The sequence below is a fragment of the Carassius auratus genome, chromosome 13, assembly GCF_003368295.1.
Source record: "Carassius auratus strain Wakin chromosome 13, ASM336829v1, whole genome shotgun sequence".
NCBI classification, from domain to species: domain Eukaryota; kingdom Metazoa; phylum Chordata; class Actinopteri; order Cypriniformes; family Cyprinidae; genus Carassius; species Carassius auratus.
This window is the reverse complement of record NC_039255.1, coordinates 8,146,872-8,168,456: the sequence shown is the minus strand read 5'-3', so window position 1 is coordinate 8,168,456 and position 21,585 is coordinate 8,146,872. Positions and strand designations below refer to the sequence as shown.

Sequence of the window (21,585 nt, the reverse complement as noted above, 5' to 3'; positions counted from 1 at the left end):
GTAAATGGTAAATGGACTGCATTTATATAGCGCTTTCAACAGACCACATGGCCATCCAAAGCGCTTTACAATTTGCCTCACATTCACCCATTCACACACACATTCACACACCGACGGCGGTGTCTGCCATACAAGGCGCCATCCAGCTCGTCGGGAGCAGCTGGGGTTAGGTGTCTTGCTCAAGGACACCTCGACACTTGGTCAGGTGGAGCCGGGGATTGAACCACCAACCTTCCGGTTTGTAGACAACCTACATGAACCACTGAGCCACTGCCGCTGTGTGAAGGCAAACATCACACCAATTTTGTCCCACGCCAGGGAGTCCCCCACAAACACTGGGAAAAGTGTTGACCCCGACTTCATTCACCATCTTTCCTTCTATTCAACCTGTATTTTCTTTCCGCTCCCTCATATTGATAATAAATCAGATATATAGTTAAATTAAATGGATCAAATGAGAGTTTGAACATATCAGAGAGATTGTGGCGCTGGAGGAGGGCTGCTATACCTCACTGACATGCTGCTTGATCAATATATATATATATATTTTGTTGTTGATGTTGTAGTTGTTTTCTTCTCAATATGGCATCCTGGTGTTGGATTTGAACTGGGTTGAAATAGGTAGATTGATCAAAACACATCCTAACATCATCTGGCCCCTTTTAGTTCCTCACTGATTTGTGATACTTCTGACAAAGTGCAAAGCCAAGGCTAAATTTTCTATCCCCAGGGCACTCATAATGCAAGATTCAGACCAAGTATGATTGAATTCTACAGCCTTGTCCATGTAAGATTTCTTTCAACACTAAGACGGCTGTAAATGTCCATTTGTGTGTGAATGAGTGTGCGTATATACCGATGATGTCACTTTAAAGAGGTTTTGGCTTTGTGTGTTAGCTTCAGAGCCAAGTCAGGTCAAACGAGGAGGTCCTATCGAGTGGTGACATTCCTCCCTACTGCACGCTATATGACAGAGGCGTTTGTGTGCTCATCTGCTTTGAATGACACGTCATGTTCGTAGAGCACTCCTTTAATCTCTCGAACGAGCATTGATCATGTTTCATCTTCAGAGCTGCTCTGACTACTGCGAATGCCTGCTAAAAACAAACAAACAAAAAAACTGTTGTTTCAGACTGACATGGCCGTTTTTGACGAGTGCGCTAACAAATTAATTCCCTCAAGCGTATGTAGATGCATGCCAGCATTGTTTCAAATGTTTCATTTAGTCTCTCTCAGTCTCCCTCCCTTTCACGTGCATAAACAGATCTCAGTTCCAAGCACTCATGTTTTTACCAGATTGTCTCTGCATCTTCAAAAATCTGCCTTATTTGAATAAATAAGTAGTACATAATCACAAACTGGTGATGGCAAAAATAAACGGCAAATAGTAAGTGTGTGGCTTTGAATGAATTAAATACTACTTTAGATGCTGAGTGATGCATTTTTTTATTTAAACACACAAACAAAGTTTTTATGTCCTTTTTTTTCTTTTTTTGTTTGATATTGATTAAAAATGTATTAAAAGATTTACTTCTTTAAGTGGTGTTATACTGTATATCAGATGAACTTCTGCCTTCATCCTTTGATGTTTGCTTTGCTATAAAACAACTATGAATAAAGTTATAAAGTTGTTTCCCTGGGCATGATATCTGTGTGTTTTATGGTTGCACCGTGTCCAGCAGGTAATGTCTGCAGATCCATGAATATCTTTGTATTCACTGAATCATTATCAGCACATTTGTACATGCGTGTAAGCTATTCTAATGTTAGAGATTGTTCTATTATTTAATTTTGCTGCAGCATTCACTTTATAACATCTCTAGAGCACTTAATGGATAAAATCATTTTTATGATTGAGAACTTTAGAGTTCATAGAATTTCATTTGTTTTCAATTACAAAAAATACATAAAGACTGAAATCATGGGTGAATTCCATTTGAAAGAGGGTATAACTCACTCTGAAGGGTGTAGTGCAAGTCACTTAACGGACACCTCTCAATGTCTTTAATTCCGTGTCAGCTCTGCATTCAGTAGCAAATGTTAATATATGTAACATTATAGTCCAGGAGAAACTCAGGTTTAATTCATTTGCTTTAGGTTTTAAAAGGAATGGCAATGATCACATGATCATTCACTGCAAAATTACTTCATTAAATTACTATTGCATGTACTGAAGAACTGAAATCCCACGTATGGTTAATTTAATTACTGAGCATTCAGAGTCATGATCATAGATGGCTAAATTATTAATAATTGCACACCTTTAACTAATGTTCTTGTGCAAGGGCACTAGTTATAGGAAATATTCAAATCAAAACCATTGTGCTACAACCCTAACCCAAAATGCAATTCAATTTTCTTTCTTAATTGAATTGTGAGACTGTTATCAGTAATAATGATCTAGGCATTCTAAACGAACCCCTTTAGCTCATTTTCTAACTGGTCAAACTGATGTGTCACTAACTAACTGTCATGTGTTATAGCACTCCCTGCACTCCTCTACAGTGAGGACAACAGCCCTTAAATGAATGTCACAGTCTGCTTATGCTGTACCTTATCAATATCTCTCAGCACACGCAGACTGACCTCCATCCCCAGCAGCCGGAGAGACACATGGAGCCCATTGCACAAGGTTCTCTCCATGGTTTGCAGTAATTACTTTACTGATAACTTGTCCCCAGCGCCGTAACTCTAAATTATTACACACACAATAGATGATTTGTTTCACTTTGCTTTTCTCCTCCGCCCGAGAGGACACTGAATTCCCAGGGATGTGGATGAATCCACAAAGCAAGTGGACGTTTTGTGCTCGCTTGCTAGAGAGAGACTGAGGCAGTGGGAAGGGTGCAAATTCAGAGAATGGAATATGGTGAATTTGAATAAAACAAAACATTGGTGGTGTCCACAACAAATGAAGCCACAGATAACTGTTGTGTGTGAGAAACCTTTCAAAAGATCCAAAAGAGGGCTACTGTGTGCCAGCCTCTTCTGCCCTGCACGTCAGCCATGCTGCATGCGATGAGAAACAGAACGGACCATCCTGATCCGTTTCAACAATGCAGTGAGAAAAAGAAAAATGGGAAGAAAGCAAATGAGAAAAGCTGCTCAAATAGGTCTCCTTGCCAGGTGGATAATGCTGATTCCATGCTACATTTCGGATGTTGTATTGGTTTTGACAGTGGGTTGTTTAGACCGATGTACTGCATACTTTATAGCCAAAAATTCCCTGTCATCTAGGCACAGTTGACTTTTAACATAAACTGCATATATGGTGCAATATTTAATGCCAATTTGCATGTAGTATTTTGTGTAGACCTGAGATTATTTTGTTGGTCTAGCAGTGAACTCATTCTCATCTGCTTGGAAAGGCAGTTTGGATAGAATTCTTGTGAGTACGATTCACAAATGTCACAATTCAAACTCTATGAACTTGATTCACTAAAAAGAAAGAAAGAATGAATCTGCACTGAATGTTTTTGATTCACGTAAAAGAACCATCATCATGACCAAGTCATTTGTTGGGCAGCTGGACTCTAAATGTCTGTTTCCTACGAAAGGCCATAATTACTGATACAACTTGCACAAACACTAGTGAAATGAACACATGGGGAAAGATGTTAATATAGTGGCTTAAAATGTGTTGATTCTGCCCTGTATGGGGACTGAGCTTAACCAGTATCAGTTTGACCGAACATCAGTTCATACAGTATGAAAAAAGATTAAACAATTGTGGAAAAAATCTATGGCTTTAAGATTAAGAAAAGTGATAGTTCACCCAAAAATTTTTATTCTGTGATTGTTTATCCTTCATGTCGTTCCATTCATGGTTCACTTTATCTCTCATGTGGAACAGACATAAAGAAATATTATAAAAATGACAGCATAAAAGTGAGCAAATGGGTGATTTATTCTTATAGGAGTTTTCTGACCTCTCTCTGTAACACTGTAATTATGACTAGCACCAACACCTTTTTGTCGTTCAGATTTAAACAGGACGGTCGATCTGGAGGTGTGGCTTCCAGACAGCGAGCCAGGATGAGAGCTGACAGTGACAGCAATGGAGCAATGTGGCGAGTTCTCCAATTTATTTTCTGTTCTGACGATAAAAGCTTGCTGTCATTATGAATAAACCAACGTCTGGTTAAGTCAGTGGCTCTGGCATAAAGCTGAAGAGAATCAAGATCACAATTACCATTTTCTCTCCATTTTATTCCTGTCACCCAGAACAGCAGTGCTTCACCCCTCAAATAGTCTCAAATTACAGGCTGGATGGATCAGTCATTACACAAGGAGACGTTTACTTTGTGCGAGGTGCCCTTGATTCCTAAATTACTATCTCCGCAAATAGACCTGAACATTTGTATGTATAAAATGACATTTTCACTGTCTGAACCTGATAAGTGCATTATTCTCACTTGAGACTTGCAATGTTGTTTTTCTTCTTATATTCAACTTGCTTTATCAAATATGTCTTCTAATCGATAAAACAATTGACGGTATATTCACCACAAGTTTCACAAAAAGAGGGTAAAAACTTGGAAATGTACTCATCTATAACTTTCCCTCTCCCCACTAGTTCATTTTAATCTGAACATAATTTAGCCAGCACTCCATTCATCTCACACACCTCGTTTTAGATCCCTTTCTCTCTGATATGAGGCCATCACTTCTCCCGAACCCAATATAGATCCTAACCACTTCATTCAAGACTTCCATCAGCCTTTGACAATGCTGCTTTTGACTATCTGTCAGGGCGCTGTCACTCTTCCATAAACTTCATGCTCCATATGTCTATTCCTCCTCTTAAAAAATAGAGAAGGGAGAGAGACTGAGAGAATGTGCCGGAGCAGGGAAGTGAAAGGAGAAATCAATTGGCACCATTCTAAAGAGTCTCAAACACATCCTATCTTCAGGTGTGTGTCAGACAGAGAGACGGTTTCGTCCCTGGGGTCCCTGCCATGGATCCCAGCAGAGGCCATCAGATTGGCCGACACAAAGCATTCACTTGTCACTTTCCAGAAGAGAGACAGGTCGCCTCCTGTCCAGTCAGAACCACAGGCATGATAGATCATCTAAAGATGGAGAAGAACACAAGAACTGAGAAATTAAGCATTGTTTAGTAGTAGCAGATCTGTTCTGGGTGAGTGCTGACCACCTGCCAAAGCGATGGGAGCAGACTTTCGAATCTATTTGATAGTGACCCAACAAACCACAGATAGATGGTAGTAAACTGCATTGACATTCGGAAAGCAATAGTTTATTTGCATTCAGAATGTACAAAGCTTATAATTTAGCTAATGGTACTGCTGTTCTTGCACAAGTTTTAGTCACCTATAAAACATATTATTCTAATTAATTTCTCAGTGGGGTTCCACAAAAGTTTCTTCACAGATGTTTTCTATAGTTTGGTGGCCTGGATCATTATGTTAACACCTTATATTGAGCACACCACTCCTTTCTCCAACAGCTGCATTGGCTTCCAGTTAAATATTGCATTGAATTAAAGTTTTACTTTTTAGTCTCTTTATAACTTAGCACCTTCATATCTCTGGGATCATCCTCACGTATATTCATCTAAATGATCCCTTAGAAACTCTACTTCTATTACTTTTATTACACCATCTGTACGTTTGAGTACCATGAGGTCTAGGGCTTTTAGTTGTACTGCTGTTTGTCTTTAGAATACTTTTTTGGCATTATTTTTTAAGTGTAGATCACACACACAAATACACTAAGTGTTTGTCTCATTATCTCCTTCAAAACAAAATAAATTGAGACTTGCATCAAATGAAGAGATTGTGTGATGTCAAGCATGTGATTCAAGAGTTGATGATCGAAACTAAAAGGTGAGGGAATTCATGTCTCAATTGACAATGAAACAAGTGGTCAAAGGTCATAGGTTTCTTAATGGGAATTTCAGACAGGGGAATATTAGTGTCTGACATCTAAAAAAATAACAGACTACATGCAATCCATACACAAGCAGAACATCAGGGGACAAGTCAATAGCATTTCTCCACGCACCGCGGGCTGCCCTGCCCCAGGCTTTGAGACCATGCAGCCGTTTCATTATCTAGAGACAGATTTCCTTTTGCTGAACACTAACCTGCACCATTATATACAGAAATTGATGATCAGTGGTTACGGTCCAGTCTGAATCCTGTCACGCTCAATGCTGAATGTTTGGGAATGCCTGGAAAACCACTTCCTCTGAGTCGCCATCCTTTCCTGTGGGGGGCGCTATCGTTTGATGTTGAATCTCTGTGACTTCATGCCTAGAACTAAGATGAAATGAAATTACTTCTTGTTGTTCAAAATGAACTGAAGCCAAATCACTGCTAGGGAAATATCTAAATGGTCTTGGCAAAAGAGACCTCAGATGAATTCCCGAAAGGCTGTTGAGGTTTAATCGGCCTTGAGATTAGTCAAGATAAATCGGAAAGTTCATTTATTTAGTGCCTGTGCCGATTTGTGTTCAAGACAGAAACTGTCAGAAAAATGGCAAAATAAAGTGTGGGGAATTAAAATCATCCAGGATTTCAAATTAAATGAAATTCTATCATTTGCTCAACGTCAAGACATTGCAAAGCTGCATGACTGCCTGATTTCTGCATTGAAAGAATGCAAAAGAAAATATTTTATTAAAAGAATATTCTGACTAGTCTTTTTATAATTCTAATTATTATTCTTTTATTATTCTAATGAATGTAAAAGAGATCTGGGGATATCAAGCTCCAACTTGACAACAACAACAAAAAAAGGTGGTCCATGATTTGTTCAATACATTTCCTGAAGCTGTACAAGCTTTGCATGAGGAACAGGCTAATTTCCAAGCTGTAATTTACTGAAACTAGCTCTCCTTAGTGCAATGTTCATCATTCATGAAGATGGATCATATCAATAAGTCAGCTGAACCTTTTCACAGAATTGGTCTGAATGATTTGTTCGTGAATCAGATTTATCTCATTCTCATGCAGACTCACTGACTTAAATTCTAATTGTATGAAGCCCTTGTATTATGTTTATAGTGCTTTTGCATCATTTCTGAGGTTTGAAAGCTTCTGTCTTCATTCATTATAAGTCCTTATTCATTATAACATGGAAAATGAGCAACTAGTACATCCTTCAAAATGTTTTTGTTTCTGTTTCACAGAAGAAACAAAATCATATTTGAAATGATGTGAGAGCTATCGAGCTATCTATCTATCTATCTATCTATCTATCTATCTATCTATCTATCTATCTATCTATCTATCTATCTATAATAAATAAAATAAAATATTAACAAGGCATTCTGCAAAATTCATGTTCATGTTCATGCTAAAAACCTTTAAAAATCCCTGCTAACATATGAGGTCAAACAAACTGGAGGTACTATGTTTAAAAAATAAATAAATATTTAAGGTGCCACATAATGGCAAAATTGTCCTTAAAGTTTTGGACATTTTTCCACTCAGCATCCAAAAGCATTTTGCTAGCAGTGTGGAGCCAGGCTCAGAAAGTGATATTTGTTGTCTTGAGATGGCAGGGAATATGATGTGTTTTTAGTGGGGTGAGACAGAGGCCCCAGACTCAGCTGGCTGTTGGAGTAATTGGGGGGGTTAGGAGGGGTCCGCCACGGCTGGTCGGGGCCATATGCAGCTCATGGTAGTGGGAGATCCAAGCCAAAGTCTTGTCCCTGCTGGTGGACACGCTCCAGCACATGATGCTGCTGGTGCCCTGCACCTCACGCTGCTGGCCAGCTGTCATTCCTCTGACAGGCCCTAGTCATACCTATTCATGACTGAGCTAGATAGAAAACCAGAGAGAGCCAAGCAATGTGATTAGAAAAAAATCGCAAATCTACAAAGAGCCATATTCTAAACCTTTGTAGTAATTCTGCCCTCTGAAATTCACTGTCAAGCTCTTTTACACCATAAACTCCCTCTTATCCACCGAATTAAGGCAGTTTTTACTACTGTGCCTTTAAGAATTATTATTTTTTTATTGTATAACTTATACATAATGGCATACTTCATCTGTCAGTCATGAAGGCAGACCAAATGTACATTTAAATTAGGGCTGGGCAAGTTAACACGTTATTATCGTGTTAACACATTAATTGATTAACATCGACAGTTATTTTATCGCAAGTTAATGCAGTTTTATTATTATTATTATGATGAAAGTCTGTTGCTGGCTCTGAATAGAGCCTGGATAGCTCAGTCGGTAGAGCATCAGACTTTTAATCTGAGGGTCCAGGGTTCAAGTCCCTGTTCGGGTGAAGGTCTGTCACTTTGGGGAAGTCATGGCCTAATGGTTAGAGAGTCGGACTCCCAATCAAAAGGTTGTGAGTTCGAGTCCCGGGCCGGCAGGAATTGTGGGTGGGGGGAGTACATGTACAGTTCTCTCTCCACCTTCGATACCATGACTTATGCTGCGTTTCCACCGAAATTACCCGGAACATTTGTACCAGGAACTTTTTTTCCCAGGAACTTTTTTCCCCCCAGACCTGTTGCTTTCTGCGTTTCCACCGCGGTGTAAAGTACCGGGTAGATTAGGCAAATAGACTGGTGACGTAGGTCTGCGCGCGTTTCTCAATACAAAGTACCGCTGATAAAAATTTTTTTTTAAAAAGTATGCTGATTTTGGACGTGCATCCTTGGTAGTTAGTTCAGACTTTGTGCATTCGTCTCAGGAGTGTGATGTCCGCGACGACGCAAGTCCGGTAAATCTATAAACAGCAGCGTACTTGATAACTTCAGTCTGCTCGTCATGGCTACTGCAATTTTCCTTACTGTATATTTACAATAAAACGAAATATGATATCAAATACCACTGCCTCCTTTCGTTTTCATTTAAGCATAATAACAGCTGCAGAAATGTACTTAGTTCAGGGAAATGTGTATATGCAGCCATTACAATGAAACAAAATATTATATAAATTTGCCTTTTTTATTTTCATTTTAACATATAGATAAATTGAATACAGACCAAAGAAAACCTGTTAGATTTACCCCGCAGCTGAATTATATGTTATGTTTAACCACTAAAGAAACATCAGAGCCAGCGGCACATATCAGAAGGTCTATCCCAGGAGAGGCTGCTTTTCTGCGGATAGATGTGGACTGAGCTCCCGCTGAACGTGTGGAGCTCACCGTCTACGAGATCGGCGAAACACATTTTTTAAATAGGCATGATCTTTATAAATAAACCATAGATTTGAGTTTTAAACAACTACTTCTCGCCTGAAATACTTTTAAAATTACATTTCATGACACAATAACAGTAATATTTGAAAATTATCCGAATAAATGGTGGTTGAACTCAACCAATGCAGCGTGAACTCAGATTGCTTTGGCTACTGAAATTTTCCCCTCAGTATATTTACAATAAAACGAAATAGGATATAAAATACCACTGCCTCCTTTCATTTTCATTTAAGCATAATAACAGCTGCAGAAATGTACTTAGTTCAGAGATATGTGTATATAGGCTACAGCCATTACAATGAAAGAAATAGTATATAGACTTGCCTTTTTATTTTCATTTTAACATATAGATAAATTGAATACAGACCAAAGAAAACCTGTTAGATTTACCCCGCAGCTGAATTATATTTTATGTTTAACCACTAAAGAGACATCAGAGCCAGCGGCACATATCAGAAGGTCTATCCCAGGAGAGGCTGCTCTCTGCGGATACATGAGGACTGAGCTCCCGCTGAACGTGTGGAGCTCACCGTCTACGAGATCGGCGAAACACAGTTTTAAATAGGCGCTGTCTTTATAAATAAACAACAGATTTGAGTTTCAAACAACTACATTCTCGCCTGAAATACTTTTAAAATTACATTTCATGACACAATAACAGTAATATTTTGAAAATGTTGATCCGAATAAATGGTGGTTGAACTCAACCAATGCTGCGTGAACTCAACCAATCAGCATGTTTAGCGCCAAAGTCCCGCCCCCGAAAGTTCCTGAACTTTAAAAAAGTACCACCTCGCCAGCAGGGACTTTCTGGGGGGCATTTTTTTACCCGGAACTTTTATTTAGTTCCTGGTTCCTGCGGTGGAAACACACCAAGTACCGGACCAAGTCCCTAGTTCCTGGGTAAAGTTCCTGCGGTGGAAACGCGGCTTTAGGTGCCCTTGAGCAAGGCATTGAACCCCAACTGCTCCCCGGCGCCGCAGCATAAATGGCTGCCCACTGCTCCGGGTGTGTGTTCACTGCTCTGTGTGTGTGCATTTCGGATGGGTTAAATGCAGAGCACAAATTCTGAGTATGGGTCACCATACTTGGCTGAATGTCACTTCACTTTAATACACATACAGACAAATCATGGGTCACAGGAGGGGATGCTCCCGATCAAATTATTTAGGCTAAGTATCAACATTCACAAACCACTGTCCACTGTTATTTTTAACCAAAACCAAAAAAAATGCTACAAGCTCGTAATCATGACTTTATAAGTTGGAATAGGAAGTTTTCGATAGCACGTAAAGACAGCAGAGAAGCGCTCTCCCTCGACACAGTGGAGTGAATCATTTTTTTAACTTTGTGGTTTATTATTTTAAGTTGTATGGCCTGTGGTCCACACACACGTCCCTCTCAGAATATGTTGCTTTATAGATCTATTGCTTTTGCGGCTCAGAAATATTCACGCAATGTTGCAGCACGTATCAGAAGATCTGCGCTCCGGCACGGTTAGCGCTCTTCCAGCCGATCCAGGGACCGCTAAACGGAACGATGACACTAGTCAAACGAACCAGGCTTTGGGGGTTAAGACTGCCTAGTGTGAGCACACCCTAATTATTCTCCCATTATCACACACACACGAGTCTCTACCCGCACATCAAGTGTTGAACCACTCCGCACTCTTCTGCGTTGGGTCCCACAATCGTGCAGATCTCTCTACTCGGAATAGTTATAATGTTATGATCAAGGCTTTTCCATAAAAAAACTATAAACTTTTTTCTATAAAAACTTTAATGTCCTGGCAGTGACAAATAGCTTGTTTTATATTTAATTCAATTACATTAATGTTATAAGTTGAGATTTAGGTTATAATAAATATTTTAATTGCTACTATATAAAAAAAAAAAAAAACACTGCTGTTAAAAGCATCCTTATTTGTTTCAAGTGTTTGCAAATCACATTATTACAGTTTTGTTCATTTAGCAGTAAGCCTACTTTTAAATGAAAAAAGTGCACACTACACTACTTTTGAATGTATTATTAGTTGTATGCATAACATTGCGATTTATTGCGATCAACAATAATGTGATTAATCGCGATTAAAAAATTATCGTTGCCCACCAGTAATTTGAATGCATGGCAGTTTTAATGTTTACTGTATGTAACAAGTATACTGTGTAAATATTTCTGATAGGCTGGTAGAATGTTGCAATGCATTATGGGTATATGCTATTCTGCTCTCACCCTCTTGCTGAAGTGTAGTACATTTAATGGACTGCTTTGTGAAGTGGGGAATCTTATAAAGCTTAAATGTATTCTTTATTCAAATTGCTTTAACATATATTTAATTTGTTAGAATGGAACTTATTTTAAGTTTAGTAATATCATAAAGTCATATTAAGGTAATGGGTTTTGTACTTGTTGTGATTGAATTTAACTTACAGAATGCTTTTTAACTAGGGCAAAAATAGCATTTTCCATGAATTATCCACCAAATACATCAACACAAGCACATTCTAATATATGTTTAATTTAAATGCATTGGATGAGAACTGAAGTCTAGTTTTTTTGTTTTTTTCCCAGTCTTGATGTGCCATTTACCAATTGACGTGGCACAATTAGAAGTGTGATGAAAATGGAGGTGAAGCGGTGGGCACAGATGCTCCCACCCCTGCCACTCACAGCCACCCGTCTGCCCACCCGGGTGTGTGTCAGGAGAGGAACTGATTCCCTTCACACTGGGCTCTATATTAATTAATGCTCCTCACTCTCACTGTCACAGTCCCTCCCGTCTTCTTCCTGTTTTTCTTTTTCCTGTTCCACTTCTTTGCTTGCTTTCTCTCATCCCCGGACCACTTGCTCTTTTTAAAAGATTGTTAAAGATCACAAGGCTGCCTTCCCTTTAGAATAATACACCCCGGATAAAAATATAGTTTAGTGGATTCATGCTGACAATAAATGTAAACAAATGAAAAAAAGCATATATAGCCTTCCAGCATGTTTATTTTTTTATTTATTTTTTATATTTATACTCACTGTCTTTTTAAGCAACCAGATGTCTGCAGGACAGAATGCCATAGTGATAGTAAAACTGTAGTGTGCTACTGCCCCCATCTGACCATATTAGTGCACATCAGTTTATCACTGTGAAAGGACACATGCAGACTGTCAAAAGCCTGAACATTAAGGACATATTTAAAGACATGTAAGACATTATACTATACAATATCACCAAAAAAAAAAAAAACATTTTATACACACCATGCAACAATATACTTAATTTAAAAGAAAATATAAAGCCAATGTGAGGAAGATACTGTAAGTGAGCAGGAGTGACTGCAGGCCTCTCTGGAGAGCCTGAGAGAGAAATGGCTCCACTAAGCAGTAAGGGGAAAATCAGATCACCTTGAATTAGCATAAACTATCTTCAGATGGAGATACATGCGTTCTAAATGCAGGCAATCCCAGTTGGAATAACTTCTAGTGTTGGATTACTATTGGGTTCAGCCGGGTCATTTAGCACTTAGAGAGAGTCCCCGGAGGCACCGAGAGCATTCACGTTGGAACAAATTGCAGCACCGCTGTGGCAGGTCTCCACCAGAGGGAGGGCGCCTGGGGAACTCACTGGCTCAATTTACACAGTTCAGAGACGAAGCTTGGCACCTGGAGGGAGAGGTGGAGAGAACTCTGGGTAACTGAAGTGACAAATACACAGTTATGCAAAGATTGTAGATCATCACCGAATTAGATTAGGTGACCCTGACAGGGTCAAAAAATGGAGTCTTGCCCTGAGGGATGGGAAATGCTGTATGGTTCTTCTAAACAGTTTCAGCTGGAGCTTTTCAAGAATCGAAAAGCATAGATGGCACTTACCATTAACAAAATGTGTACTCAGAATATATTTATATATATATTTGTAGTTTCTGCAGTAGGCTTACTGAAATCAAAGATGCTTTTCAAACTACTACTAAACAGTGGAAGTAATTAAAGAAAATAGCTGTCCAAAATCTGTATAACTGTAGATCATATAATTACAATACCTATCAGAAGTCTGAATTATGAGTGTCACTTTTGGGTATGCAGATATGCACATGCATACAGTCCTGAGCGGATCGGGTGCCCGCCAACGGGGAACTTTTAATTAAACTTTTTAATGAAATTTTAATTTGTGGCCACCATATTTGAAAATATCACATTTGCAGATGTGAAAATATATATAGCCTCAAGGAATATATATATATATATATATATATATATATATATATATATATATATATATATATATATATATATATATATATATATATATATATATATGTGTGTGTGTGTGTGTGTGTGTGTGTGTGTGTGTACATACTAAACATGAATATGAATCCGCTATTCAATAGTTATTAAAAGACATACACAATAAGTGATTAGAAACATGATAGTCAAATGTGATGGTTACATGAATATGGAGTCAAGCAATGGACTGATATTCATTTACAAGTCTTTTTGAAAGACTTTCTGTGCCATTCTTTGAAATATGGACGTTCTGTGAAGACCAGAGGTTAAAATGTCCCCTTAGGAACTTCAGTCTGGTTCTTTTCTTCTAGGTTGGGGGGGAAGTCAATCCAAAGAGCTTGTTATCATGATGACTATCATGGATTTGATGTGATGGTCATGCTGTACATTTCTTTGATCATAAATCTTGATTACTTGCCCCAAATTTGAAAGTGAAAGTCGTGACATTTGCCAAGTATGATAGCCCATACTCAGAATTGGTGCTCTGCATTTAACCCATCCAAGTCTACACACAGTGAGAAGTGAACACACTATGAACACACACCTGGAGCAGTGGGCAGCTATATATCCAGCTCCCGGGGAGCAATTTGGGGGTTTAATGCCTTGCTCAGGGGCACTTCAGCCATGGGTACTGAGGGTGGAAGAGAGCGCTGTTCATTCACTCCCACCTACAACTACTTCCAGCACCGAGACTCAAACCGGCGACCTTTGGGTAACAAGTCCAAGTCTGTCTCTTACCACTAGGCCACAGCTCCCCCTAGACAATCTCCTTTCCAAATTGGAATTGTCCATAATTAGGATTTGATTTACTACAACCTGTTGTCTTAAGCCTTTCTGTGGAATTTGGCTCCTCACGTTTCAACCATGCTCCTGATCGAATCTTTAATTTGTCTGGTTTGGGTCTGATACCCTACAGAAACTTGAATATCAAAATTATTTTGATTGGTTGCTCATGAGAGAGGCAGTACACAGAGGCAGCACGTCTCTGTGTCTGAGCACAGTTCCATTTAAATTTCTACTCTTTTCAGTCTGTTTGACCATTGGCTATTTGTTGCCAATTCCAGTTCATTCTGGAGTTCAACCCATCATCTAAAGAGAGGTTATAGTAAAGCCGAGTTTCCAATTGGAAAAAGAACATTGATTAAAAGCCCAATGTCCAGAACACAACAGGTAGTTTTTCCAATACAGCAGCATTATGCTGCTTTGAAGTTTGAACTCCTCCAGGGATATTCCTATTGCTAGCTGCAAATGGAAGTTACATCATGATGTGTGTTGTAGTGATTTTGGTCTGAATAAAAAGGATTCAATGGAGAATTTAATATTTCTCTTATTCTCACTAATGTTTTCTGCCAAGCTTTATTGCTATTCTTCTTAGTAAAATGTGTCCAACCAACTTGTTACAAATTATAATCAATAACATTTGCTTTTACTGTAATAAACATATTGACGTCAATTAAATCAGATTATGTTAACTGACTGAACAAAGTGACTGTGCTTGGTGATGTAGGCCTACACTTTAATTTGGTACAATTATAAAGCAGAGCAAGAGTGATATACAATAGATTATTTGCACATAAAGTAATTTCTTCATTTTGATGAAATGTTAGGGCAACGTCTTTCCCTATAGTCTTAAAGCAATCAGTATTCATCTAAACAGAGAACTTACTGCAGCTTGGGAACTTTATTCCAAGTTTATAAACTTGGCAATGTTATTCTGCCGTTTGGAGAGCTGTGGGAAGTGCGGCAGTGGCCATTTCTCATCTGTGTTGATACAATGTGTTTCTTGGCTGAAGACGTTCTTTCTGTGAGGCTGAATTGTTTTAGTCTCTCGCAGTTTCAGAGTGTTTTGAAACTCCTGGTAGATAAACAGAAAAGTGCACAAGTTTCATTTTCAGTATCAGACACAGGTGTCATTCATAGTTTATGTGAAATCTTGGTTTTGACAAATCCATAAGGAGAAGTCATATTGCATCACATATCCTCTCTTATTACTGTTACAGCTGACAAACCCAGCTTAGCACATAGCAGTTTTCCAATAACTGTATATATGATCCGCCATATAAATCTCTCAATATAGGCTTACTTATGTGAACTTGACCCATCTTTATTTTTGCCTCCTCTTCTGTTGACCTTATAGTAGAGAAAATAATGCTCTTTACTGCAGTGGGTAAGATTCAATTATCTGCCAATGCACGCCAGTTGCAATATATTCTAGCGTGAGCTGTCGCGTCAATAAACACTAATGATAGGCAATGCATCAATCATTCAGACATGCCTACTTCTCTCTCATATTTAACATGGTAACCTCCAGCAGCAAATACAAGCATGGTGTATCTCAAAGGAGATATTAATCTTCTTCATATGGTGTTGAATATCTCAGCAGCCAGGAACAAACAAAAACGCTTGTGCATTTGGGAAAGTGGAAGAGTGTGTACTGGAGCAAAAACTGGCTTCAGGGTTGTAGACTGAAGTTCATGAGCTGTATTTGAAATCAAAAGGAAACCAAGCTGGACACAGGGTATAAGGTGAAAAGATAATTTGCGAAAGATGTGGTTTCAAAGAAAATCCCAAGTCTACAAAATAAGATATTTTTCAGTAGTAAAAGGTCCTGTGCTGACTTTGTGTAATGAAAATAGTTTGCTGGTTAATTTTGGTGAATGACTCAAGATGCATGAAGCAATGTTTTGTTTTGCTGGGCAATACAGCTAAGATCTGTCCCACATGCTTTCATATGTAAGCAATAGTCTAGTCAGTGTAGTGATATAGGCTATTTCATTTTTGACAGGAATAAAAACTAGTCTTTGAGTGAAAGTACATTGTGTTCAATTGATTCTGCTGTTGTTTAACAACATACCAATTGTTCAGCTGATGAAATGTCTATATATATATATATATATATATATATATATTTAAAAAAAATCAGTAGACACAAAGCATTAAACAAAAGACTTTTCAAAAGAATTTTCAAAGTTGTTAGTTATGAAATGTATGTGGTCTACGATCATCTAATTATCCACATTATTTTGCAATGTGGACGTAAGGTGTTTTCTGAGAATGTTTGAATGACTTCCGATTCTTTAGCAGCTAGGTAAATAACTATGAATAATAAAGTGCAGTGAACAGTAAAACCATTTGCACTACAAACCAGTGTTTATAATTACGACAATATAATTAAATAAAATGATACACAATACTAGTTTGCAATATTAAGCAGAATAGTAGTACCGCTAAAAATAGCTGTAAGCAGATGAAACCTGAAGCCTCTCAAATGGCTGCACCAGCTCTCACATAAAAAAAAGAAGTGTATATAGTATGTGGAACAAAACTATTCAAGTCAATCTATCTCAGATCCTTATTTTTATCTGTGTTAAATTCAGTATGGCATAGGGCTGTCAAAATGGCTAAAAAACTAAATTTGAATTGTTTTACTTGTATATTATTAAAATTCGAATTATATTCGAATATAAAATGCATAATTTCAGTTAGGGTGAAGAGAAGCTTTTTACTTCTCTTTTTACCTTTTACTCTTTATCATGTGTTGCGTGATATCTCTGCACCGAAGTAGCAGTGCTTTGCCTAAGCAGCAGTGCTTCGCCTGTGCTTCCCCATAATATAGTCCCAAATCAATATCTGCCTAGGAAATCGCCTAGTGTTAATCTGGATCGCTATTTGTACTCGTTGTGAATACGCAGGCCACAAGAAGTAATTAGGTTGTTTTTTTTACAAATTTTTGATCACTTTTACTCAGGCCATGCTAGCTGGCAACAAAGGATTCCATTCATTGTGCTAAGCTAAGCTAACGCCGACCCAGTCAAACTAAAACAATGCATGCACCGACACAAAAATGCATTTGCCCACTTATCTAAATGTAGGAAATAATGTGAATAAGCCCTATTTCAAAAAACGGTGGAGTGTTCTTTAAGTGAATAATATATATATATATTTTATGTTTATAAACCAATTATAATTAAGTTTCTTAAACAACTATAAATAAAACCGTGTCATGTATGCATGCATAGTTTAATACAGAGCGCAGAAAGCAATCACCAGTGGGGGAAAGTAACCAAATACAACTACTCACGTTACTGTAATTAAGCAGTTTTTCTGGGTCCTTTTTTTTTAGTATACTTTTAAAGCTGTACTTTTACTTGTACTTAAGTACAAATAAGCAAAATAATCTACTTCGTTACTTTTAAATCATAGTTCGTTACTGAGTACGCACACAATTTGAATTGATATTCACATTTTTGAAGGCACTTTAGCAGCCAATAAAAATATCCGATCGTGAAGGGTCCGGGACCAATCAAAGCGCTTCATCTGAACCAGGAACAGGAGGAACAGCGCCGCCGCTGCAGCAGGTGATGAAGAGCTGATCAGAGATATAGCTCAGCGTCATTTATGGACTCAGAGCTTGGAGAAACAAACTACATCGTAGTGTTATCATAAATATCTATATTTTGATACCGTTACTGAAGTATCTGACACGGTTCCATAACTCATTTTTCACAATATCCATATACAGATACAATCTGCATCTCTATCTCCTCTCCGACAGTGTGTTTGACAATCATCCGTCTCCTGTCAATACAGACTGAATGTCTGCACGGGATTGCAGGTATTCCGCTTTATTATAATAAATTCTGTGCAAGTGTGGCTAGCGCTAAATTGTAACATGAGAATACTGTGATGTACTCGCAGAAAACTGGATGCGAGCTCTCAAATAGCCCTAAAATATACAAATGAACTGCTTGAGCGCAGATTGTGTGCATTCGCAATCTCTCCGTGCTTTTCAGTAGAAATTGTTTCTCTTAGCTCCTGGATTAAGTTTTGTCAAAAGTTATCAGCCATTCAGAATAGATCCACACCTGACCGATGAAAATCCTTCTAGAAGTTTTATTGATTGTAAGTGAAATGCACCACAAAGTCTTTCAATAATCAAATCTGGAACTTTCATTTATTTACCATGCAAATTTGTGCTAGAAATGTTTTGGAATGGGATATTTTTCTGATTTGTACATATAAATATCCTGTCTACTGTCTGCATCACTACATTTTGCAGTCATTACAGGTAAAAGCCATCTGATGTTCCATTTATCTACACAAATAGGCCTAACATACTGTATATGGCTCTTAAATCCTACTGTAAATCTTTGCTTGTAAAAATTCATTGTGGTCATATTTTGAATACCTCAAACTGAATAGAGGTCATGCTGTAAGCTTTTGCAACAGAGTCACCTTTTTTAACGACACAAATACACAGAATGAGCAAATGTTTAAGATTGAGATTTTTGTAATGGTAATTGGGGGCATAATATTGATATACAGTATATGTAAATAAAAGCCTATCTAATCTATTCATCATATAAAGTGGGGGGAAAAAATGTCTGCCGTTGCTTCCGGCTCTTGAATGGCATTCTTGCTCTGATGAAGTCAGTTTGTTGGCTCTTGGGAGAATTCTCTTGTTAAGTCATGATATTAGGACTGCTGTTTCCGGGTCCAAGCCTCTACTCGTTTCATTTGAGAATACTATCTCAGCAGACATTTATTAACACTATTTCATTAATATTACGTATTTAAGATAAGTGTAATTTCCTGTGCACACTACATTCTCCATGCTTGCAGTGTCTCAGACACTAATATTTTAGCTGAATCAGTTTGTTGTTTTTTGGGGGGATCTGGCGGAGCATTAGGGTCCCAGAAGTGGTGAAGGATGATGTCAGACGTAAGCGGACATTCTTAATGGGGTTCTATTATGCTTTTTTCACTTTTTAAATTTTAGTCAGTGTGTAGTGTGTATGTTTGGGCATAACAAAGATCTACAAAGTTACACATCTCAAAGTCCACTCCAAAGAAATATATATATATATATATATTTTTTTTAATCCCTTTTCAAGAACTACAATAAACAGCTTGTTTGGACGACAGCGTTGTTTTCCAAAACAATATCAAATTAGGTGCTTTTAAAAAATAACACTTTAATCAGTATGCTTACTGACTGGTTGTATGGTATATTCTAAAAAATAAATTAAATGTTACCATACCACACGTTTTGATTTTCCTGTATTAAATTGCTTGTAAGTACCAGCACCATTATTTGTTTAAAACACTAGTAGGCTAATTATCTGCAGAAAAAATAATCTGAACAAAAAAAATAAAAATAAAATAAGAATAAAAAAGAAAAATGAATATAAGTTACACAATATGGCTTATGAATCAAGTTTGTTGCAAACTAATTAGGGCTTCTCTTGCTTGTACAATTTATAACTGTGTGCTGCCTTTGGTCAAACTTAACTTCTGCAGTGTGATTAATGATTTGACATTGGAGGTACAGACCATAGTCTACAGAAATGACAGTGAGAGAGAAAGAGACGGAGAGAGAAACTTCTCTGAGATCAGCATTCTGATGGAGAGTCCTCCAAAACCCAGAGGCTGCGAAAAGGAAAGCATAGCGGGTTTCAGAAAACAACCTTGTCTTGTTTGTGAGAGCGCTCGAGGGCAGAGTAAATAGTATGAGCATGTCAAAGCTCTGAGGGAGAGGAGTGAACAGAAGTTAGGTAGAGTTCATTTTCACTGGGCAAACATACAGCAGTATTCATGATTTAAGATTCACTACACCATACGCAGTGGCGGATGCTTCTGATGCTGATAATTCATGGATTAAATATAATTCAGTGTTTTCATTCTATAGATGATTCTAAATGATAACAAATATTATAAATAAATAAAAAAACTGACTGATGTGATGTATTAATTTACAGACATGTGCATTCCCTAATGTTTTTTTTTTAAACAGAACTTTTAACATTATTGCTGAACAAGGCATGCAGAAGACACCTGCAAACATCTCCAAAAATGTTTTGATTTGCATTCACTGAAAATCTAAATATCATTTTTTCATGTACGGATATCACAGCCTTAAACAAACTCTCCATATCTAGAGTTTGGAGTGCAGCTGGCAGCCAGGAAAGGAAGTGTTCTGAAACAACCTGCTGGCTTCAGCTACGCTATCAACAGATGGAAACTGTGCCTCTGCCCCCCAGGGCAACGATTAAAATTGAGCATGTGAAATCTGACACAAAGCCGAAGTGGCAAAATGTCTCACGGTTTCTGCAAAATGCTAATGTGACTTGTGCAGAGTCCAGAAAAAGGGGGGTGCAAGTGCAGAGGGGGGTGATGGGATAGAGTGCTCCAATTTAAAAAATGACATCAGACGACAACATCATCTTTCTAAAGGGCAAAGAAATACGTTTGGCCAGAGGACAGACATTCACAAATGAGCCGTGGCTCAAAGAGCCAGATGACATTCAGGGCTGGCTTAATAAGTGTGTATGTGTCCTATGAGGCTTCCTTTACTTGCCAAATTCCATCAGAGTGACCAATGCAAAGACTATCCTGACTACAACAGACTGAGTCTTAGTAATGGGACGAGGAATCCAGAGGTTAAAGTAACAGACTAGCATTTCACTAACATGAATGAACGTACAGGGAATCACTGAAGCTTTGCTGTAATTGCAAGGAATACACCGAAATTAAAATTCTAGGATGAAACTGAAAATGCTGGATGCACTTGGCCGAAAAACAAAAACCGAACATACTTTCAAATAATGATTTATTATGTTATTAAATATTTAAAAAAAAATAATTAAGACTTGTTAATTTAACTTAATTTAATAATTTTAATTATACTGAATTTAAAAAAATACAAGCCAGTATATTAACCAAATTTTATTGAAAGAAAAAAAAACTATAAAATTGAATAGAAAATATATTATTATCAGTGCTTCCCACAGGTTTGAAATATACTTGTGCTGGTAATTACCAACGTCAAATAAATGGTCTACTATATGTGACAAACATCAAATGTGCAACTTTTTATTTATTGATACTTTTATTTATTAAAATTTGCTTTGATACAGATTATGCTGTGTTTAAGGGTATATTAAGTATTTTTTATCCATTTTCAGGAGTTCTCAAAGTCTACATTCAAAGGTTCAAAACTGAATTTTCATTGGTGTCAAAGGTCCGGACTGGTTATGACAAAACTTATTTTTAATAAACAGACATAACATGCATAACAAACAAGCATTATTTTTTGTTTAAAAAATAAAGTGTCCTTTGCATT

At 37.6% G+C, this 21,585-nt stretch overlaps 1 protein-coding gene and 1 non-coding gene across 2 annotated transcripts in view; both read left to right on the top strand.

Annotated features, from left to right (window-relative positions):
- The window catches only part of LOC113113231 (O-acetyl-ADP-ribose deacetylase MACROD2-like), a 160,241-nt gene extending 158,608 nt beyond the window's left edge, over positions 1 to 1,633 (top strand). The window contains exon 17 of the mRNA XM_026279394.1: positions 277 to 1,633. The gene's annotated coding sequence lies outside the window, so the exon portion shown is untranslated. The remainder of the gene's footprint in view (positions 1 to 276) is intronic.
- Positions 1,634 to 8,190: 6,557 nt separating this feature from the next.
- trnak-uuu (transfer RNA lysine (anticodon UUU)) lies at positions 8,191 to 8,263 on the top strand. The gene has a single exon. It is a non-coding gene; the product is annotated as a tRNA-Lys (tRNA).
- The last annotated feature ends 13,322 nt before the right edge of the window (positions 8,264 to 21,585 follow it).